At 52.5% G+C, this 23,734-nt stretch overlaps 1 long non-coding RNA gene across 6 annotated transcripts; it reads right to left on the bottom strand.

Annotated features, from left to right (window-relative positions):
- Positions 1-3,127: 3,127 nt before the first annotated feature.
- LOC120639821 lies at positions 3,128-21,585 on the bottom strand. Of its 6 annotated transcripts, none has more exons than XR_005661683.1 (8): positions 21,262-21,585; positions 21,075-21,176; positions 20,517-20,614; positions 20,340-20,404; positions 4,870-5,229; positions 4,118-4,474; positions 3,857-3,975; positions 3,128-3,487 (listed from the first exon to the last, which is right to left on the bottom strand). It is a non-coding gene; the product is annotated as an uncharacterized LOC120639821 (long non-coding RNA). The 6 variants fall into 6 exon arrangements; XR_005661681.1 differs by lacking the exon at positions 3,128-3,487 and having other exon boundaries at positions 3,640-3,975; positions 4,870-5,045; positions 5,117-5,229; XR_005661682.1 differs by lacking the exon at positions 3,128-3,487 and having other exon boundaries at positions 3,640-3,975; positions 4,870-5,045; positions 5,117-5,226.
- Between the last annotated feature and the right edge of the window lie 2,149 nt (positions 21,586-23,734).

Genomic DNA, 23,734 nt, shown 5'->3' with positions numbered 1-23,734 from the left:
GGAAGAAGCGAGCCTTCTTTCCTCCCGATACCCCTCCCCTCCCCTCCCGTTACCCCTATCCTCCCGTCCCCTCATCCCCTACGCCGCCGCCCCTACCCTGCACCGGCGACCCTCTGCAGCGGCGCCGCCCTGGGCTCCCGGCGTCGCTCCTCCGTGCCGATTCACGCCCGCATCTGCGACGGAATCGCGCCGCCGTCGCTGTCAGTGAAGGTGCGCCCGCCGCCCCTCTTTTGCTGTGCAGAGCCGCTGCCCGCACACAGACAGCTCGATCCAGACGCCTCTCACCCGAAAGCAACACGCCTCCCCACCAATCCGACGCGTCACGAGTCAGCAGGGCAGGGCGCACAGGCTCTAGCGATCCATCATCTGCTGAGGCGCGCGGCAGTAACCTCCTGAGGTCGAGCTTCGCTTGTGCAGCTGCTAGCGTCGTCCCGGGCCTTTCGTTGGTTGCAGGTCGTAGTCCTCGATCGATCATGGAGTGGAGGGACAGCTTCCTGGACCTGGTGGTTACCTCGCTCAGCCTGCTGCTCCCCATGGCGTATTCATCATTTATGTACTTGTAGTTTAGCAATTAGTGCTGCTACTCAAAAAATATTTATCTATTTTGATCTATTTATGTAGTTTAGCAATTAGCATCTACATCTAGTGGTCTATTTATGATATTAATCTATTTGATCTAATTATGTAGTCAAGATACTCAAAGAATATAAGAATTATAGAATTCTGCTTGTATTCAGCAAAAAAATGAGATATCATCAACCTCAAGGGCATTTCAGATATTTTACTACTCAACTCAGATAATCGAATCAAAATAATCAGGATTGCCAAACACCCAGCTTATCCAGACAGCCGATTCTCCAGGCAGCTGGTTTATCTCAGAATCCTAATTCTCAGAAAAGAGATCAAAAAAAGCGGAAACAAACAGGGCCGATGTCTACTCGCGTTGTGCAGGGAGGGACGGTGTCACGGATGATTCGTGATTGATTCGATCGGTCAGGCGAATAGTCGGGGCGATAGCGAACGCTAGAACAGTGGCCCAGCAACTCAGGAGTCGTGGGCTTTATTTTGGGCATTTGCACGCTAGTAGAAAGGAGGCATGGAGAGTTAAACTGCTTAATGTGCCAATTGAAATCTGTGGCCCTAGAATTTTGAGGGCCCTGTGCGGCCGCACGGGCCGCACCCATTTAGGCTCGGGCTTGCATATCGTACATATGTATTTGTTTTAAATCAAATTTCATCAACTTCGACCAACTTATGAAAAAAATAACAACATCTACAGTAATAAATTTGTTTTATTGAATCCACCATATATATATATATATATATATATTGATAGTTTACATATTAGTTAGTATAATTATTGCTCTATAGTCGAAGTTAGCTAAATTTGTGTCAGCGCACGCAAAGCCTCGCGGGACTGTGTCGCTTGACGCTTGAGGTTTGGCCATGTGCGGCACACATGTGGCAACAAAAAAAAAGTTAGTTAAATTTAATTTCGAACAAATCTAATATGATATGTAAATGAAAATAAACGTGTAATTATCTCATCAAATAAAATATATATTTAGGTGATGTATTCGAGATGCGTAGCAGGTACACTCAGAACGGACAAACTACTTTGCGAGATGTTAAGTTTTATTAAAAAAATATTTTCCATGTTTCCATTAATATTATTGTAGTTTGTTTCCAAACCACGTACACTCGTTGTTTAATTTTTTTGTTTTATTCGAAACATATTTAAATATGGAGTAATATTTGACATATAAATTGATTAAATAGAAAACCTAGTGCGGCACTAAAACAACTGTAGCAACAGTAGTACCGGGTGATAACACCAACCAGTACTAATGTGTACCTGTTGGTGTTACCATTCGGTACTAAAGGTTCAAACCACATTAGTGTCCAGCCTTTAGTACTGGCTGCACTAAATAATGGTGTGTGGGAATACTTCAGGTCTGTTTGTTCACCCTCTATATTATATAATATGATATTTTAAAAAACACAACAGATTATTCATCATTTATATATGTACTTCATACTCTCATATTATCATAATAATTTCATATATAAAGCTCTCCACCAAAGTATGTTTATTTCAAATCATCTGTTCAATTGAAAAGATTAAGAATGCAACGGTGCGTGGATGGAATATTTTTTCTATAAATTAATCCGTGGAGGATTCTTTAGTCCCGGTTAATGGCTCCAATCAAAACTAAAGGTTCCTCCTGACCTCTAGTCTTTGGATCTGGGACTAATGCCATCATTAGTGTCAGGGCTAACAATGACCTGAGCAAAAGTTGAAAATCAAAGATATATTCTGTAGCAGTGTGTAATGTCCATCAAATATACTTTAACATTGACTTGTAAATTTATGATCTCTATAAATATTTATAGAAATGATAAAATATTAAATGAATGGTAAAAGTTAATGGTGTCATATACTAAAAAGGTTTACGTTCGGATATTCGGGCAGCGGAAGTGAGGGAATCTTTGCCGCATACCCAAACGAAGGCTGCCTGCTGGTTAATCATTAGCAGGCCGGTGGGCCCAGGTCCCGTGCATGCTAGCTAGTAACAACCTTCTATCTGTGCCGTTTGTTCATCGACGTTGTTCGCGTTCCGTTGCTGGACTTGTTGTCGCACGCACCCTGCACAATTAGCTTGCCGTCCTTCTTTTTAGAGCCTAGAGGCTTATCCATGGTAGTACGTCTGCCGGTGGATCCGACTCCATGTAGGATTCGAACCCGGCACTCCAGTTCTGAACTTTGGCAGCGAATTAGCCAGCCGAGCTATCCACCCGCCTCTTGTCCTCGTCCTCCTCCCTTCGTTATTGTAACTAGTAAGTTGGCCGTGCCGCGGTGCGGTACATGATATTCAATAAAATTTTAATATAATAAACTTAGTGATACAACTTATTTTAATGTATAAAAGAATTACAAATAGCTGAAATTGTTCGAGTGCTTGTATTTAGTTGGAAGCATGAATATTTTAAACATGAACTTAATCTTTTTCCAATGTGGAACAAAAATACCACCTTGTATAATTGTTGTGGCAATATATATAGGACCCTTATACAGCTCAAACTCCACCTCATTTTTCTCACAGAGGAGCATATAGTTTTTTTTAGAGTAGTAGCATGTTTAAAATGATGTACTTTCATCATATTATATTGCGAAAAATAGGTCTGTGTCTTGACCTAGTATGAATATGGATGTACCAATGTAGAGGTCACAAATAAAGAATTTGACAAATTAAAGATTCAGAAAAATATCTCACTCCACTAACCTACACATTTTCAGAAAACAGGAGTATATGCATTCTGATTTTTAAGTGTTCGCATAAATATTTCCAAACAGACTAATAGCCTATAATCCGCTGTGAAGCTGCCATTGTTTTCATGCATCAAGAGCTGTGAAGCTGACAAGCCTAGAGAGCTGAAAGCCAGAGAAGGGTGACCTTTAGGCTTGGCTCTCATCTTCACCTTCAGTCTGGTATACAAGGGGAAAAAAAATCACACAAATAGTAGCACAGTTTGCCTTTCTAAGAAGCAACGGGATCAGATCACAGGGTACAAAGCTGATCCAAAAAAATAGTAGTAAATTGTGATAGGTTTCTGCAAATGATTTTTTGGCAAGAAAACGATAAACTGAGGTCAAATAAATTATTATCTTGTACAAAAGGAAATACTCTCTTGAACTGAATAACAAAAAGAAAATTTATATTGTTCAGTACTGTGCAAGAAAGAGGATTATAAAGAAAGAGAGAGAACTCTCACTAAAGAGAGAGAGAGAGAACCACAGAAAACAAATGTCCTCCTCAAGCTTGCAACATCTAAGGCATGATGTTCAGGTCCTCACCTTGACGTTCTTCAGCCACCTTACAAACCTTGAGAGTACCCGTTGGCATGTGGACAGACCTTGATCATCATTTGCCATGCATAGTATGCATCCAGAATAGTAGGAAGCCCAAGAGCCCTCTAGGACATGAAATTTACAGCAACATTAGCTATACATGAGATGCTGTGTTTGCACTGCTCCATTTTATGCAACCAGCATTGTTATTTTTCAGACAAACAGAGTGAGCACATCGATACAGAAACTTTGCTGTTACATATATACCTTCATGGTGAGGCGATCCGGGTGACAACAGAAACAACCCTGAGGTATCAGCAGGGAATAACAACGATGACTTAACTGAAACCATTCACATATATTCAGGGAACTTTTAACAGATTGAAGCACAGTCAACCCAACCCATCTAGCATGACCAAACAAAATAATGTTTTTCATCATACTAATTCTCTTTTACCAGCTAGATCAACTTTTCATTATATGACTACACATGCATAGTCATAGCGGCATCAATATTTGATACAAAAGACAGAAAAGGAAACCCGGTACCATTCTGTTGTAACCATGCATCCGCCAATTGTGTCAATAAACAATAATGGAGTATAAAGCTTGGCACGATCTTACCTATTCATGCAAATAAAGTCAGCGAGCATAAATTGGGAATCTTGATAGCATCTATATGACATATATAGAACTATTTGGTTATTTACAAGAAGGTGATCCTTCCAAGTTATGCAGAATGACTATACTGACAAAGTTAATAATATTGACTAACCTACATCTGAAGCTCCTTCTACAGTGCTGTTATAAGATGCATCGTTGAATTACATTTTGATTGAATAATGTTAACCATTAAAAGGATCTAGACAGGAAACACATTTTGTTTAAACAAACATATTTAGCAAGCATGTATAAAAGAATTTAATTCGAATTAGCAAAGGAAGAGAGATGGAATAAACTAAATCATCTTGCTTTGAAACAGAAATGGAAGATACTCCAGCTGCTAAAGAAGGAAATACCTTTACAGACTCGTGCTTGTAGGGAGCTTGTTTTTGAAAAAGTCCAGCAAAGCATAATTAAAATTGACACCCGCAACCATGCAAAGACAACCATGTCACCTTCATCATTGTGATAGTTTGGTGTCCTTGGTTTTCTCCATCAACGACATGTTGGCATGACTTCAAGTTCGACAAGTCTGAAGGATACCATTTTTATAAGGGTACGGTGCTGATTAATCTAAAGAACAACAATCCAAAATATAGTAACCATATGTCATCTATTGTGATAAATGGCACCACCACCGCCACAGTGTGCGTGCATTCTTTCATTCAGATGTGTAGGTGCTCCTTGAGCACGCGCTCCACCCATGGTCTAGCCTGCTGGCAAATCAAAATGCTGCAAAATTATGGTTGGAACCATAGTATAAATGTACTACGAAGGTAACACATGTGAGTAGTCATGCATCTTTAGCAATATGAATCATTTAATCTAAATTGAGACCTAGGAGATGTCTCTGGTGAGGGAGAGAGGGGCAGCCTGCAGCAGGAAGGTTAATGATGCCTGCAGCATTAACTGAACCTGCATCTAACCATGTGAATTCTATCTACTATATGAAATACCAATGAACCTACATCTACGAAAGTCCAAATTACAGGAACTAACCCTCTCTTGGTTGTTGCAATATCCGTTATCCTTCCATACATTTTATACAATATTAGTAAAGCAAAAATATCAAATGTGAGGTTGCACATAACAAAGTGAAAATCAGGTAAATAGGTAATCAACAAGTAGCTAATAACAAGAACAAAGGCGATTCGGTTTTCTTTAACTCATCTTTGGTTCCAGTTACCTTTATCTCTAAAGAAAGACTAAACATAGATAAGAAAAATAGTGCAGTAGTTAGTAAATTTTTTCTTTCCCCTTTTTAATGTTCTTTATCAGTATTTTGGTATAAAAGGCAGTCAGCAAAACCTGTTTGCTTGTAAAATGACAAACTGCTAGCTTCATCAAGCAATGAGATGGATCGAAAACAGTACCAACATCATCATTATTGTCGGTACCCTGTAGCAGGGATACCCACTCCTACTGCAGCAAAGCAGGACTCGCGTAGTCATCCGTAACTACGCCATAAGGGGCGGAGCAGCCGGGCCCCACGGGTCAGGCTCTTACCTCACCGGGTCAACGGCCCCGGACCCGCTCCCCGCTCTGGGACGGGTCCGGAGACGCCACGTGTCCTTGAGGAGGGGAAGCTCCGAGCCAACAGCCGAGGGCGCGGACCCCCCATAGGAGTCCGGGACCTCCCGCGTCCATCCGGACCTCCCACGCGCGTAGAACCAACATACCGCCGGGGGGGTCCGGAGTCGCCACGTGTTCCGCAGGCACGGGCGCGGGTCTTCCACTGGAAGACTCGCCCACCCACCGCATTCAATGCGGGTGTTTGAGGCGTGCCCTGCCGCCGCGGCACGCGGGGCAGTCTTTGTCAGGCCTCGCTGTAGACCGCAAGTTACCGAGGTACACAGTGCAGCCGCCTGCGCCGCATCCACGCAGAGCCCGTCTGCCGCATTAAATGGATACGACAGCACGACACTTTTCCATCATACCGCCTACGCCGCAAGCTACACGGCCCGTTCAGCTACGCTGCAGGCAACGCCGCAAGCTACACCCTAGCGTCGTTTCGACAAGACAGGGCGTGGATATGCTGGACGGAGGATTCCCGCGGGCACAGCAAGGAAATCCAGGGATGAGATCTCCTTCGCCTGCAACGCCATAATTTATGAACAGTATGTTATTTTATACTACATCGATTGGGCCCACCTGTCGGAGTCCCAACGGCCATGTACGCGCCTCCCTTGAGATATAAAAGGGAGGCGCTCGCTGCACACAAAAAAGCTCACACACTCTCTCACACTCTCTTAGACTCTCTCGAGACTAAGGGAACACAATCAAACAACACACAGTGGACGTAGGGTATTACGCTCCGGCGGCCCGAACCACTCTAAACATGCGATGTTCATCGTGTTCCTCCAGCGAGACCGAACTAACCCTAGCTAACCCCCGAGTACTCACCCTCTAGTCTTAAGCGGGTGCACTACGCCACCCGACTGTGGGTTTACACACCACGACATTTGGCACGCCAGGTAGGGGCCATTTAGCTGGTTTTAGTTCATCTCTTGCTCGTCTCCATGGTTCGGGTGGCTGAGCACTCCCACCACCACGACGACGTGAAGATGACGGAGGGTGTGGCGTCATCCGCGCCACACGCCTCTCGCCTTCTTGCTCCAGGGGCAACCGTGCCCGCGGAGCAGCCACCGTCAGCGGCGGCGCGCGCTGCACGACGGCAAGAGTCAGGGCGCCCGTCAAATTCCCCCTCACAAGCTGCGAGCGGCGGAGCACTGGCGGCAGCTAGGGAGTTGCTTCGCAACCCTCCGGCTGCTGCAGCCTCGCCAGACGCCCTGAGGCAGTGGCGGGACGACGTTGACCGTCTCCTCCATCTGCCTCAGGCTTCCCCCAGTTCTGCAAGGACTGGACAACGACCTCCGCCTGGCAATGCGGTGGTACCCTACCACCGGCGCCAGGGCGGTGCATCAGCGTCCGTGCGCTCCCCTACCGTGAGGGGTGCACGAACAGAAGACCTGCGGGCAGAGCTCTACCGCAGGCGTGCGGGTGAGGATGCCCGCATCTCTGTAGAAAGGGCGCGAGAACGTCGCCTCAACATTGAGGGCCGCAACCTCAACGCCGACTTGGATGCAGCGGCACCCAAGCCTCCGGAGAACGCCCGGATACAGGCGGTCACCCCGGTGGCTGGGGTGGGCTGCGCTGCGCTGGAGGATCACCTCCGCGCGGTGGCATGGCCGTCCAAGTTCCACCCGCACCTGCCGGAGAAGTACGACGGTACCACTAACCCGTCGGAATTCCTGCAGGTGTACGTTACCGCCATCACAGCAGCTGGTGGTAACGATGCCGTCATGGCGAGCTACTTTCATGTAGCCTTGACTGGACCAGCCCGGACTTGGCTCATGAAACTCACTCCTGGGACGATTCAGTCCTGGGAGGAGCTCTGTGCGAGGTTCACAGCGAACTTCGCCAGCGCGTACCAGCAACATGGTGTGGAGGCTCACCTCCACGCCGTGAGGCAGAAACCCGGAGAGACGCTCCGGGCATTCATCTCGCGCTTCACCAAGGTACGGGGTACCATTTCTCGTATCTCTGATGCATCTATTATCACTGCTTTCCGTCAGGGGGTACGTGATGAGAAGATGCTCGAGAAGCTGGCGACGCACGAGGTGGAAAGCGTTACCACGCTTTTCTCCCTGGCTGACAAGTGTGCCAGGGCCACTGAGGGCCGCGCATGGCACTCAGCCCCCCAAGACGGAGACGCCAAGGCTGGTGGCTCCGGGGCTACTGCCCAGGGCGGTGTCAAGAAAAAGAAGAACAAGAACCGGAGTCGCGGGGAGCCACATCCCAGCGGTCCAGTCGCTGCAGCAGCGGCACCAGCTGCTGCGGCTGCGGCTGGGGGCCAGAATGCGCATGGCAAACGCCCGCGCCCGCAAGGTGGCAGCGGAGGTTCTTGCCCAGTGCATCCCACCGCTCGCCACAGCGCCGCTGACTGCCGCGAGATCCAGAAACTCGCGAAGCAGGTCAGTGGGCGGCGTGAGCAGGCCTCCAAGGACGGCTCATCCCCTCCTCGCCAGTGGTCTGGCAAGGAGAAAACCTCCGACAGCGAGACCGCTGCCTGGGAGAAGGAGCTGGGGTACCAATCCCCCGCTCGGGAGCTGAAGGGCGTTTACCGCCACGACAACTCCGACTCCAATAACGAGGAGCACTGCAAGAAGCTGTACGTAATGTACGGTGGAAGCTGCGAGCTTGTCTCCCGGCGGGACGTGAAGACCCTTCGCCGAGAGGTCCTTTCGGTGAAGCCGGGGGTCCCGAAGGCGGCGCCGCACCACAGGTGGACGAACACCACCATCTCTTTCGGGCCATCTGACTGCCCGGAGAACATGGCCGGGGCTGGTGTGCTACCTCTAGTCACCGCCCCTGTCATAGCCAACATCAGGCTCTATCACGTGCTGATAGACGGTGGGGCTGGCCTCAACGTCATCAGCTATGCAGCGTTCAAGCAGCTGCAGATCCCGGAGTACAAGCTGACGCCCTCTCAACCATTCTCCGGAGTGGGCCCACATCCGGTGTTCCCTCTGGGGAGCATCACTCTGCCGGTCACGTTCGGGACCGAGGAAAACTTCCGAATAGAGAGCGTCCAGTTCGATGTTGTGGAGGTGAACGGTTCAATGCCATCATTGGCCGGCCGGCACTCTACCGCTTCATGGCCATTGCCCATTACGGGTATTTGGTCCTGAAGATGCCTTCCCCTGCCGGTGTTCTCACCGTGTGGGGTGACCGCACCACTGCCGTCGCTGCAGTTGAGAGACTGCATGCTCTGGCGGCAGAGGCGGTACGTTCTGAGGAGGATCCATCCACCTCGCAAGGCAGGGCGCCTGCAAAGGCACCTAAGGTTCAGCCGTCTGATCCGGACAATGTTCTGGTGAAGACCGTGCAGATTGGAGCTGACTCCTCCAGGACCACCCGCATCGCGGGAAACCTGGAGGAGAAATAGGAAGACGCGCTCATCACTTTCCTCCGGGCAAATGTGGACGTGTTCGCCTGGGAACCGTCACAGATGCCCGGGATCCCCAGGGAAGTGATCGAGCACAATCTGAGGATCTAACCCGATGCCACGCCGGTGCGCCAGAAGCCTCGGAAGCAGTCCGTGGAGCGGTAGAACTTCATCCGTGAAGAAGTCCGCAAGCTGCTTCACGCTGGCTTCATTGAGGACGTCCACCACCCCGAGTGGTTGGCCAACCTAGTCGTCGTCCCAAAGGCCAACGGGAAGCTTTGGATGTGCATCGACTACACCAACCTCAACAAGGCATGTCCTAGAGATCCCTATCCTCTTCCACATATCGATCAGATCGTGGACTCCACCTCCGGGTGTGATCTTTTGTCTTTCCTAGATGCATACTCTGGTTTCCACCAGATTCAGATGTCTACAGAGGATAGGAAGCATACTGCTTTTATAACAGTGGATGGACTTTATTGCTATATTGTCATACCATATGGTCTACGAAATGCCTTACCCACGTTTGTATGAGCTATGAACAAAACCTTCTGTAATCTAATTAGGGATATTGTTGAGGTGTATGTTGATGACATTGTGGTCAAGACTAAGGTAGGGACAACACTAGTTGAGGACATGTCTCTCGTCTTCGACCGACTGCGCGCCACGCGCACAAAGCTGAATCCCAAGAAGTGCATTTTCGGCGTCTCGACAGGGAAGCTGCTGGGTTTCCTGGTCTCACATCGAGGCATCGAGACAAACCCAGCCAAGATCAAGGCGATCGAAGCGATGAGGCCTCCCAGCTGCATCAAGGATGTCCAGAAGCTTACTGGATCTCTGGCTGCTCTTAGCCGCTTCATTTCGAGGCTGGCTGAGAGCCCCCCCCCCTTCTTCAAGCTATTGAGGAGGTCCGGTCCATTCTCTTGGACTGAAGAGGCTGAACAAGCCTTCCAGGAACTGAAGCAGCACCTCACCTCACTGCCAGTATTGGTGGCTCCAGAGCCAGGTGAGACATTGTTTTTGTATCTTGCTGCGTCTGCAGAGGCGGTCAGCATGGTGCTGGTCGCCGAGAGGATGGAGCAAGCTCGCCAGGGGGACACCAGGGTCCCTCCGGCCAAGGGTGGTGAGCCGGACCCCGGACATGGGGGTCCGGCAGCCACTCCTCTGTCTGAAGGTCCGGACCCCGGACAAGGGGGTTCGGAGGAGCCTCGTCCCAGTGGGAACCCAGGACCACTGGGGCCTAAGGATCTGACGTGGTGGATAAGGGCGAGCCGAACCCGGTCGCCGGCGTCCGGACCATCCAGAAGCCGGTCTACTACGTCAGCGAATTCCTCCATGAGGCAAAGGCCAGGTATCTTGAGACGCATAAGCTTATCTATGCTATACTTATTGCGTCCAGGAAACTGCGCCACTACTTTCAGGCACACAGAGTTGTCATAGTGACCTCTTACCCGTTAAGAGCGATCTTGCACAACTCCAGTGCCACGGGCAACATCGCCAAGTGGGCAGCAGAGTTGGCTGAGTTCCAGCTGGACTTCCAGCCCTGCCATGCAGTCAAAAGCCAAATCCTGGCTGATTTCATAGCGGAATGGACTCCTTCCCCAAGCAATTCTGGGGGTCCAGACCTCAGCGCCGGACCCCCGGAGCCGGAAGTCAGGACACCAGTATTCACCGAGCCCCACTAGACACTCTTCTTCGACGGGTCCGTCCGCAAGCACTGGGCTGGAGCTGGTGTGGTCCTCATCGACCCAAACGGAGATCAGCTGAAGTATATGGTGCACCTTGAGTTCAAGGCCACCAACAACATGGCGGAGTACGAAGCTCTAATCTTTGGTTTGACACAAGCCCTGTCTCTGGGGGTCCGGTAGCTTCTGGTGAAGGGAGATTCTCAGCTAATCATCAAGCAGGTCCGAGGGGATTGCAGCTGCAACAATCCCCAGCTCGCGGCATACCTCATCCACGTGAGGAAGCTCGAGAAGGACTTCGACGCCTTGGCACTGCAACATGTTCCCCGGAAATTCAACTCAGCAGCAGATGATCTCTCTGCGAGAGCATCTACCTGGGCATCCGTGCCTGAGGGCGTCTTTGAAAGACGGTTGCTGAGACCTACCGCCCAGCCTGCCGAACTGGGTGAAGGGGATCAAGTTAGCATCTCGAAGCTAGCGGTCCCGGCGGCATTCCACCTGTGGTGCCCGCCCTGGGTTGTGTGCTCTGTCGAGGATCCTAGAGACCTCATAGAGCGACTCCCACCTGCTAAGGGAGCTCCCGATGCATGGATCTCTGAGATTCGGGACTACCTGAAAGACAATATCCTTCCTGATGATGATGCGTCTGCTAAGCACATAGTACGATTGGCTAAACGCTACGCGGTGGTAGAAGGGGATCTCTACCGGCGTGGCACCAATGGTATCCTCATGCGGTGCATTTCCCAGGAAGAGGGCCGCGAGTTGCTCGCGGAGATCCATGGAGGCGAGTGTGGAAATTATTCCTCATCTCGCACGCTTGTTGGTAAGGCCTTTCGGCATGGCTTCTACTGGCCGACAGCACTCCAGGATGCGGCTGAGATGGTAAAGTCCTGCAAAGCATGCCAGTTCCATGCAAAGCAAATACACACACCGGCTCAAGCTCTTCAAATGATCCTGCCCTCATGGCCATTCGCCGTATAGGGCGTGGATATCCTGGGGCCGTTCCCCCGGGCCTTCGGCGGATACCGGTTCCTCTACGTCGCCATTGACAAATTCACAAAATGGCCGGAGGTTACCCCTATGGTGAACATCACCAAAAAATCAGCAGTCGCATTCCTCAAGTCCATTGTGTGCAGATTCGGCGTCCCAAACCGCATCATCGCGGACAACGAGACCCAATTCAAAAGTAGACTCTTCCAAGAGTACTGTGAGGACATCGGCATCCAGCTATGCTTTGCGTCCGTGGCACATCCCCGCAGCAATGGACAGGTCGAGAGAGCGAATGCAGAGATCCTCAGGGGACTCAAGACCCGCACCTATAACTGCTTGAAAAAGCATGGTGCCAAATGGGTAGATGAGCTTCCGTGCGTACTATGGGGCAACCGGACCACACCCAGCCGAGCCACCGGGGAGACTCCATTCTTCCTGGTCTACGGGGCTGAAGCATGCCTTCCCCCGGAAATTCACCTGGGCTCACCACAGGTCCAGGCTTTTGACGAATCCATGCAGGAACAACTGCGGCGTGATGATGTGGACTTTGTTGATGAGCGAAGGTGGCGAGCAGCAATCCGAAATGCACGCTACAACCAGGCGCTCAGGCGCTATCATCAACGGTTCGTGCACAGTAGGGAGCTCCGGGCTGGCGACCTCGTCCTGAGGCGGATTCTGAACCGAGCAGGGCTCCACAAACTTTCCCCTAGCTGGGAGGGGCCCTTCAAGGTTACAGAAGTATGCCGGCCCGGATGCGTTCGCCTTGCCACAGAAGATGGGGTGCCTCTACCCAACCCATGGAATATAGAGCATCTACGTAAGTTTTACACTTAGACAGAGCAGGGAAATGAATTTTTCCTTTGTAATAAGATAGAATTAGCGTGCGGCCCAGAGCGGTGGGGTCCGTCCTCGTAAACTTGGTCTCTGGCATCCATCATACCATCGGCTAGCAGAATGTGCGGCCCAGAGCGGTAGAGGTCCGCCCTCATAAACCCGGCCTCTGGCATCCATCGCGCAAGCCATGTATATCAAGTTGCAAAGGAAAGATTTGCCCCCAGTTCTGTCTTTGTGTCAAAATCTTATTTTGCATTTCAATTCTCGAGTTTTTACATTTCTAACCCCCGCGCGGACTTCCACTCTTGTCGCTACAACTAAGATCTGTATTGAGTTGCTTTACTGCCGTACAGGTGCGGACCCCCTTGCTACTGGAGAGGGGTCCGGACCCCTAGGGACCTGCTCTAGAGAGCGGGTGCTTGTTTCCTGGGGTGGTCTGGAGTCCTGTATAGCCGGTTAGCCGGTTCCGTACCCAAAGCCTACACACTCCACCACCCGGTAACGAGTGCTCTAGTACTCGGAGCTGGGTAATTAGGGGCCCGGACTTCGTTCTAGCACAAAGGGTGGCTTCCTAAGTCCTACACGGCAGGTCCAGCACCATATCTCAAAGGATCGAGTACGACAGAATGACCTCACCCATGGCTACGGAGGGGTCTGGAACGTCGGAGCCAGGTCCGGTAAAGTCGTGTTTGTTTCCTGGAGTGGTCCGGAGCTCTGTGTAGCGCCTTATCCTGGTTCCGTACCCTAAACCTACACACTCCACCACTCTATAACAAGCATTGAGCTGCCTGGACCTGCGTATCCGGAGCCCGGACCTCGTACTAGCTTGGGGGCCGGTCCAGAATAAGTCCCGCGGGCCTGCTACTAAGCTTTGGCTTTGAGTGGTAAGCAGGTTAGGCCTTGACTGGTGGTAGCTGGCCTCAAAACATTGAGCCTACCTACCAGGGGGTCCCAGCATCCGCTTTAAGGCTTCCTGCAGATCGAGGTCCAGTCTCAGTGGTAGACAGACTCAAAACAACTGAACCTGTCTCCCAGGGGGGCCGGAGCGTTCGCTTTGAGCCAGACACCAAGGATCGATTCTGCATGCGTCAAACAGCTAAGTTACAGTATCATTACTACCATACAAGCGAGTTTGATTTTCCTCTCTGTAGTTTTTTCTGCTATACAGGGAATAAGTCGCTCGTTCGACTTGCAATTTATGCTACACCTATGCCCAAGGACGCTTGCTCAACCTCATATGGGGGTCTAGAGTGTCTTCTGCGGCTCGGATGGCAGATAGGTCCTACCAACTGAACCTATCTACCAGGGGGCCAGGGCGCTGTGGTGCTGCATACCGCAAACCAGAACAACTGACAAACAGCTAAGTTGAAATTTTCTTCTATTAGAGTTTCAACAAGTACAATGTTTTTACATAACACCAAAAACAAAAGATCGCCTGTTGTGATGGTCCAGCTCAGAGATCTGCAGGCTCCCGCTTGAAGTAAGCAGCGACGAAGTCAACGACGTCCCGCACGCTTTCTAGAGCAGATGCCTCCGTCTCCGCCACTGGACCATCGACCACGGGGGCTAGCGAGATGGCTGGGTCGTGGCTCCGGAGGCAGGTCAGAATGTGCTCCGCCACCATCCGGATCAGCTCGCGGCCCTCGGCTTCAAGCTGCCCAGCAAGGATCAGCTCCAGATGTCGGAGTCTGTCTGAAGCAGAGTTCAGCACGGGGAGGACGTCAGCAATCGAAGCTGGCGGCTCTGCCACTTGGATTGGACTCATCCCAAGTGGCACCAGTGCTGAGCTCGCTTCGCTCGCCCAGTCGACGATTCGCTGGGCCCCCCTGAGCTGGTCCTCCTGCAGCTTCCAGACCGCCTCCTGGACCGCCTCCTGCACCCGAGCTTCAAGTGCTGCCTGGACCGCCTCCACCTGGCGGGTCCTCTCCTCGAGTTTGGCCTCCTTCTTCGCCGCCGACTCCTTCAGGGACTTGAGGGCCTCGCGCTGGCGCGCAAGCTGGAGCTCCATGTTGGTGGCGTGGGATTCCCTCTTTGCAAGGGACTTCCTATCCTCCTCAAGCTCCATCTCCGCAACAGCCTGCTTGCTGGCGGTCTCCTGCAGCTCCTGGTGCCATTGGTGCAGAGACTCGGAGAGCTTGTCGAGCTCCAGCTTGCGGACCTCGAGTCCCTGGCTGTGGGACTCGAACTCGGACCGCTGGGCCGCGAGGCTGGCCTCCTCCTTGGCAATGGCCTCCTCCCACAACGCTAAGGCCTTTTCCCGACTCGCCATTGCAAACTCCCGGTCGAACACCTTCCGAAGATTGGCTCGGTAGGACTCAAGGTCGGCCTTGAGTTCGGACCGGGCGGCGGCGGCACGGGAGGCTTCGGTCTTCGTGTGCACCTCCAGGCGGACATGCTAGTCGCCGAGGCGCTGGTGCTCGCACTCTAGAGCAGCCCACTCCCGTCGGAATGCCGCCTCAGCGGTAGAGGTCGCCTCTTCAATCGTCCGCCGGACTCGGACCAGCACCTGGGGGAGGGGAACCGCATCCTCCTCCGGGGGACCCAGCAGGAGCTGCCTACCAGAGACCTCCTCCAGCTCTTCCTCTGCTGCTGGTTGGGAGCTGGGGGAGGGGATGTCCGGCACAGACGTCGGGACCTCAGGAACCGAGGTGCTCGCTGTTGCCGCGCCCGCTGCCGCTGTGCTCGCTGTTGCCGTGCCCGTTGCCGCTACGCTCGCCGTAGCCAAGCCCGGTGTCGGCGCGACTGCCGCCGTAGCCGGGACCTCGGGGGCCACCGCGTCGGGTGTGGCTGCGCCTGGCACTGGCGTATCCGTCGCCGCCGCATTGGGCGTTGCTGCGCCTAGTGTTGGCGCATCAGCCGCCGCCGCCCTGGGCACCTTCGGGTTAGCGGAAGCCGCCGCACCCGAGCTCCTCGCATCCGCCGTCGCTCCCGCCGTTGCCGCCGAGGCCCCGGTCGCCTGGACCCCTGCTGACGAGCCAGCGGCGGTGGAAGAGCTGCCTGGGCGAGAGGCCCTGGCAAACAAAGAGAAGAAGCCTTCAGCAAAAAGCGAAGCGCTGAGAATAAGGGAGTGAACGGAAGAGCACTTACCCCGAAACGCCAGGTCTCCAGCGCCCACGGAGGCTAGGCGACTGCTTCTGCTGCTGCTGCTGCCGCTGCGGTGCTGCTCCCGTGGCGGCGACGGAGGCGCAACCCGTGGCTGCTGCTGCTGTTGCTGACGGGGGGAGACATCTCCCGGCGGTGGTGGCGGCGGCGGGGCTACTCCAGGGGTCCCGCGAGAGCCGGGGGTCCGGGAGCTACCCTGGCCCGCTTCTTCAGCGGACCTCTGACGCTTCGTGGCGGGCTCCATAACTGGGGTCCCGTCGCCGCGGTGCAACCTGCGCTGGCCCGCTTCCCCCGACGACGCGCCGGCCCGCTTCCCCCGACGACGCTCCGGGCCTGGCTGGGACCGCTCGTGGCGACGCTACCAGCCACGGCCTGCTTCCCCTTGGCAGAAGGGCCGGACCCCACGGCGCCCGGCACGGCCTGTTCCCCGGACGCACCAGGGATCCGGATCCCACGGTCCGGGTCGCCTCCAGTCTGGCGGGGTGCCAGCCCACCGTCGTCGAGGGTCGGCAGTGTGGCCATCACCGCAGTCCTCAGGCTTGAGTCCTCGCAGAGGGGGATGACACCCTGAGGAAGGATCAGGTGCTCCGAGATGAAGATCACTCCCGTCACCGCCCGCACCAAGACCTCCAGGGCTTCCTAGGTCAGATCACTGTCCTCCCCGCGGTGGGTCCTGCTGCAGTCTTGAGGCCCGGTGAAGCTCCAGGCAGGACGCGACCGCTTCTTCAGAGGGGCGATCCGGCGCTTCAGGAAGTCTCCGAGCACGTGCAGCGAGGTGAGGCCGCCCTCCGCCAGCGCCCTAATCTTGCTCAGCACGGAGTCAAACTCCGACGGCAGGGACGGCTTGGCCCTCCAGGACTGGCGGTCGGAGGCGGGTCCCCCGGTCGGCATGACGAGGCGCTCGTTGGCTTCGGTGGTGGCGATCACCCACTCCTTGCGCCAATCCTCCCACTTCCCGCCAGTGAGTCCGGGGATGTAGGGCGTTCGCAAGTCGCTCCTCGTCTGGAAGTAGTACGCCCCGACTTCGTATTTGCCCTTCCCGGACTTCACCAGGACGAAGAAGTGGCGGAAGAGGATGACGCAGGGCCGCACCCCCACGAACATCTTGCACAGGTGGACGAAGATGGCCGTCAGGAGGATGGAGTGCGGCGTGAGATGTTGAAGCTGGAGGCCGAAATCTTCCAGCAGCAGCAGAAAGAATGAGGAGATCGGCAGCCCCAAGCCGGTGGAAATGTGCGAGATGAACTGCACAAATTCCCCGGCACGCAGATCGCCGAGGGGAACCGAGCCTGCTCGAATCCCCCAGGCAGTCTCCTGTGGACTCCACCCTAGCAGGCGGCGCACCGTGTTCAGCTCCTCATCGGTCTGGAAACGACGGTTGCGAATGAGGGACGCCATCTTGCTATGGAGGCGAGGAGCAATCTGTGCAGAAGAGCAGGGGGCGAGGAGGCTCGAAGGCAAAGGGGCGCAAAGGTTGGAAGGAAGAAGGCGAATGCGGAAAAGTAACCGCGGTATGCGGTTCGTCCCTTTATGAAGCCTGACCCAACCAGCGCGCCCCGAAACCGTCGCTGCAAGCCAAGCGACACTCACGCCTGGTGTTAGCCGCCCGGTCCATGACAAGGGGGCCCAGGCCCGCCTGTCAGGGAGGGCGGGTAGCAAACAAAGGTGTGAAAAGGCGGGATCCAAACCGTCGCCCGCGCGCGAAGCGAGGCGGAAGCTGAGCTGACGTGCGCGCATAAAGCGCTGGCATGACCAGGCTTTTCGGGGAACTGCACTGGTGGTAAATATAATGTTTACTCCGGCCACAACAATGTCGAGTGTCGCTCGCGTGACTAGGTGTACCACTATGCGTGGGGACCACGAGTCAGTAAGCCGTTGCGATGTGATGAGGCAAAGAAAAACCCGATGGATGGTCAAAGCCGGTCAAGACTCCTGCAGTATGCATAGCCTAACGCTAGAGGCTTCAAGTTATGTAGAACCAAATCACAGTAGTGGTCCCACCTGCAGGTTCGTCACCTCTCCCGAGGTGGGCCCGGGGGCCACTGTCGGTACCCTGTAGCAGGGATACCCATTCCTACTGCAGCAAGGCAGGACTCGCGTAGTCATTCGTAACTACACCATAAGGGGCGGAGCAGCCAGGCCCCACGGGTCAGGCTCTTACCTCACCGGGCCAACGGCCCCGGACCCGCTCCCCGCTCTGGGACGGGTCCGGAGATGCCACGCGTCCTTGAGGAGGGGAAGCTCCGAGCCAACAGCCGAGGGCTCGGACCCCCCATACTTGTCCGGGACCTCCCGCGTCCATCCGGACCTCCCACGCGCGTAGAACCAACATACCGCCGGGGAGGGTCCGGAGTCGCCACGTGTTCCGCAAGCACGGGCGCGGGCGCGGGTCTTCCACTGGAAGACTCGCCCACCCACCGCATTCAATGCGGGTGTTTGAGGTGTGCCCTGCCGCCGCGGCACGCGGGGCAGTCTTTGTCAGGCCTCGCTGTAGACCGCAGGTTACCGAGGTACACAGTGCAGCCGCCTGCACCGCATCCGCGCAGAGCCCGTTTGCCGCATTAAATGGATACGACGGCATAGCACTTTTCCATCATACCGCATACGCCGCAAGCTACATGGCCCGTTCAGCTACGCTGCAGGCAACGCCGCAAGCTACACCCTGGCGCCGTTTCGACAAGACATGGCGTGGATATGCTGGACGGAGGATTCCCGCGGGCAGAGAAAGGAAATTCAGGGATGAGATCTCCTTCGTCTGCAACGCCATAATATATGAACAGTATGTTATTTTATACTACATCGATTGGGCCCACATGTCGGAGACCCAATGGCCATGTACGCGCCTCCCTTGAGATATAAAAGGGAGGCGCTCGCTGCATACAAAAAAGCTCACACACTCTCACACACTCTCTCACACTCTCTCAGACTCTCTCGAGACTATGGGAACACAAGCAATACAACACACAGTGGACGTAGGGTATTATGCTCCGGCGGCCCGAACCACTCTAAACCTGCGGTGTTCATCGTGTTCCTCCAGCGAGATCGAACTAACCTTAGCTAACCCCCGAGTACTCACCCTCTGGGCTTAGGCGGGTGCACTACGTCACCCGGCTGTGGGTTTGCACACTACGACAATTATAGTGACTGTTTTTTCACACATTAGCTTATTTAAAAGGAGGTATCTTAAGTATGCTGATGTAGAGCATTTGCCTACCTAATTTCGTTAAACACAACCATCATATCTCAAAAGCTGACTTTAGTCATTCAGATCAAAGAAGCCTCAAATCATATATATGTATATCGAGTAATCATCACCAGAGATATATATGTACAAGAAATGCTTCTTGAAGTCCATGAATCCATCATCCGGACTGTATCTACTGACTGTTGGTTCCTTGTTTTATTTTATCTTAGCCGACTCAAGAGGCTGCCAGTAAACTCAATTCAAATTTTACAAAAGTTTAAAGCAGAAACTAATTTATAGTAGATAAGACATGGTCTCACTACTACAGAATGGGCCTTTGTTTCAGGCCATTTGTCCCGGTTACTTTTGGACCCGGGACAATAGGTGGTTTTTGTCTCGGGTCCAACGGCTAGCCAGGCCAGCGAGGGGACAGGTGTCTTTTGTCCCGGTTGGAGGCTCCAACCGGGACAAAAGGGGTTGGACAAAAGGACCCCCTTTTGTCCCGGTTGGTGGCTCCAACCGGGACAAAAGGCTCTGTACATTTAGTCCCGGGTGGTAATACCAACCGGGTCAAAAGGACCCCCCTTTTGTCCCGGTTGGTGGCTCCAATCGGGACAAAAGCAACCCGGACAAAAGGGGTCTTTTGTCCCGGTTGGTGGCTCCAACTTGGACAAAAGGGTCCTTCACGTGTTAGTTTAACAGGAATGCATTCATTCTAAAGTCACATGTGGTGTGTAGGTGGGGTGGTAAAGAAATTACACGCGAAGCAAGACATCTCGAGTTCGAGTTTTGGGTTGCACAGAATATTTTTTTACGTTACACATGGCCTTTAGTCCCGGTTATTTCACCCGGGACTAAAGGGTCCGGGCCTTTTGTCCCGGCTTCATTGTCCCGGTTCCAAAACCGGGATGAAAGGGGGATTTGGAACCGGGATAAAAGGTTGTTTTTGTAGTAGTGTCTATTAATGCTGACAGGACACTTGCATAAATGATTGTCACTAATTAGATTACATCCTACGTGCTTGTGCCATTAACCTTACCATAATGCAGAATTCAAGCCATATAAAGAACTACAAACAAGTACCTGTGCAAATGAACATCACGTCCATGGCCCCTCTATGTTCTTCGCATCTAAAATAGTGAAGTCGCCTGGAGGAAAATAGCAAAGACCCAGAAACTTGTAATCAAGATGTAATTTGGACAAGGATGGAGAAATTCATCAGTTTCACCATGAGTGCCGAATCCGTCTCCAAGCACCAACCTCATCATCTTCATGAAGCTACCCATGCTGCTTGCCACCTCCTCTCCTATCTCTTGTAGCCATTGGAATCATTTCGACCTTATTCTTCAACTCAGCAACTGAAATAATATTGAAGTGTCAGTAATAATGTATAGAGAGTACACATCAGAGAAGCGTTGTGCAGCGCCACGTTCCTCCTCTGAAGTCGCGTGGGCCTCCGCCTCCGCCGCCGCCTCGAGCCGGCCCTGGACCACGGGGAGGAGCACGGCGTCGCCGCCGCGCGGTTGGGCTGCCGCCATGGCCGGCTGCGAGCGCAGGGCCTGGCCACACCACCGCCACGACCTCCATGGCCTAGGACAGCAGAGAGCAGAGAGGAGCTCGGTGCCGTCGCGCCTCCGCCTCGCCACGCGCCCACGCCCGAGCGGAGATGGGAGATGGCCGGGAGATAGAGTACCAGACTTGTAACCAATCGTGCTTGTAACCATGGAGCGAGATAGAGTACCAGACTTGCACAACCGAAACATATGCAGCAATAAACCAATCGAATCAAACAATAATGGGAGGTTAGTCGGTTCATACTTCTGGATATGCGGGGGTGTGTGGTAGTAGCGGCATGTCCTCCCCTAGAAGCAATTGTTCCTCAATGAATCAGCGCACACCGTCACCTTGTTCCTGTTGTCCCTGAAGCCACAACCAAATCAGAACGGCGGGCGGGCAGCCGCACGGGATTCAGGCAGGAGGGCGCTGGGATCTCGCGCGTGCATACCTGTCGACGGTGACGGGGTGGTCGGGGAGTTAGGAATCCGCGAGAGGGGCGGACGGAGGGAGGCATCGTACAGGAGTAGAGGTAGCCGATTCAGCGACTCCATCAGCATCGTCCCGAAGCCGCTGTCGTGCCCGCCCTCGTTGTCTCCAAGACCTCCGCCGTGGGCAGCGTCCCGTTCCCCCCTTCACGGCCACGGCGTCGGGTCGCGGCAGCGCAGCGGGCATCGAGCCGGCACCCCAAGGGTCGTGCATCGCGGCGGGGCGGCGTTCTGAGGGCCCCGCGTTGGGGCAGAGCGGCGCCACAGTTGGGATTCACCGTGCCTGGCCGGATTCACCAATTCCAGAACTGCCGCGCTAGGAATCTTGAAGAATCTAATAAGACTTTTAATCGTGTGATTAGAGGATGGTTACTGTAGCATCACTATAGTCAATTATCGATTAATTACCGTCACTAGATTCGTCGTGAAAAATTGCACCCATCTTAAGTTTTGCAAATAGACTTTATTTAGTAGCCAATGCATAGAAGATTTTTTCTAGCAAAAAATAGTGTAGACGGAACCAAACAGAGCTATATATAAATATCTACCTGGCGAATCTAGCAGACAATTCTCGGGCAGGTACCGGGCCACATCGTCTAAATTCATCAACCATAATATCATCCATCTACAGCCAATAACATGGCGCGGCTTGGATCCAACGCTATTTGTCATGACTTCATCGCACCTGAAAGTATCTAGATCTCTAATTTGAGCTTTTGATAATTAATGATAATATTTATAGATTAACAAAATCACGAGAGATATGAGTATCTGGAGTGCACTCTTACAAAAGAGGGTCTTACACGTCTTGGATTTTGTCTTGTTTTTCTTTGATTTCACCAAAAACGGGGTCCCACTACTCCAGCATACTCTACCACCGTTGGTTGAAAATGGCTATCACCGCCGATTTTGAGGGCGTTGGATTTAACTCGTTGGTGATTAACGGAGTCATCACCGCCGGTTTTAAACCCGACGGTGATAGTCCAAACAATCACCGCTAGTTTTAGATCCGACAGTATTCCCTCCGTCACGAAACAAAAAAAAAGGGTCGCGCCGCGTCGCTGCTGCTGCTGGCCGGCGGCTGCGCTGCTGCTCGCCACGTCGCCGGGCTGCTGCTGCCTGCTGCTGCTTGCCACGCTACTACAGGCTACAGCTACTGCTTGCCAGGGTTCACCTTACCGACGGTAAAGCGATTTTCGCCAACTAGCGGTATCGGTAAACCGGCGGTAAATCGCCGAAAACCGCTAGAAACCGCTCGAAATGACAATTCAAATTCAAAAAACCGGTAACCGTTGTTTACCGACCGGTAATCGATGTTTACCGACCGGTAACCGTCGTTTTTAACCGGTAAACACCGTATGACTTTGGAAAATTAAAAATTTTGGCAGCATTTCACTGTAATTTTGTAAATATCATTACTGATAGTATATATCAAACAATTATATAACATTTACACATACATAGAATAGAAGTTCATATCCATAAAAATAGAAATTCACATCCATAGTCCATATAGATCATCACAACAATAGTCCATGCAAATCATCACAACCATAGTCCTCACAAACCATCATCGTCAATATATATAATATATAGTAGTGGTTTCCGGTCCAAATGAACAAATGAACAAATGAAAATATATGTACATATTTAAAATATGAACACACACATATACATATAGCTAAAATGAACAAATTAACATCCAACTACCATGAACAAATGGATCCATATAGCTAATATGAACACATGTTTTTGAATATAGCTACACAACAAACATCTAAAAATCAATGTAAAATCAAGAAATACTCACAATGCAGTGGTTTCCGGTCCAAACGCGGCGATTTCCGCTCGGAAAACGCCGAATACCGCTCGGGACCACCGGTCCGAAAGTTTTTTATTTTTTTTGAGTGCCCAAACAGTCAAATATTTGAACATGTTCTATATTAGAATGATGTATGTCATCTCTACTTTCTTACCATATTTTTTCCTTTTTTATTTCAAATATTTTTGAAAATTTTAAATTCGGGCGAAATTTTTCGAAATTTACCGCCGGTATGGGTTACCGCCTAGTAGCGGTATCGGTAAAAATCGGCGGTAACCGGCGGTTACCGATCGGTAAGGAAAACACTGCTGCTTGCCAAGCTGCTGCAGCTGCTGGCGCAGCACCACGCGCTGTCGCTCGCCGTGCTGCCGCTGCTGGTCGCTATGCTGCTGCAGCCGCCGGTGTAGCGCTGCTCCGTGCGACTGCCACTGCTGCTGGGGGAGAGAGTGGAGGTGAGGTTAGGGGCAGCTTGGAAACGTGGGGAGGAAAGGGAAGGGGCCGTCGCACCTCGCGGAGGTCGACTGCATGGTGCCACTCTAGATCTGCTGCCGGCGCTCCTCACTACTCCTCCGCCCCGCAAGTCCTGCTACATCCTCGAGCTCCCGCTGCACGCT

This window comes from Panicum virgatum, chromosome 7K (genome assembly GCF_016808335.1).
Source record: "Panicum virgatum strain AP13 chromosome 7K, P.virgatum_v5, whole genome shotgun sequence".
Taxonomy (NCBI): domain Eukaryota; kingdom Viridiplantae; phylum Streptophyta; class Magnoliopsida; order Poales; family Poaceae; genus Panicum; species Panicum virgatum.
This window is presented reverse-complemented; position numbering and strand designations above follow the sequence as displayed.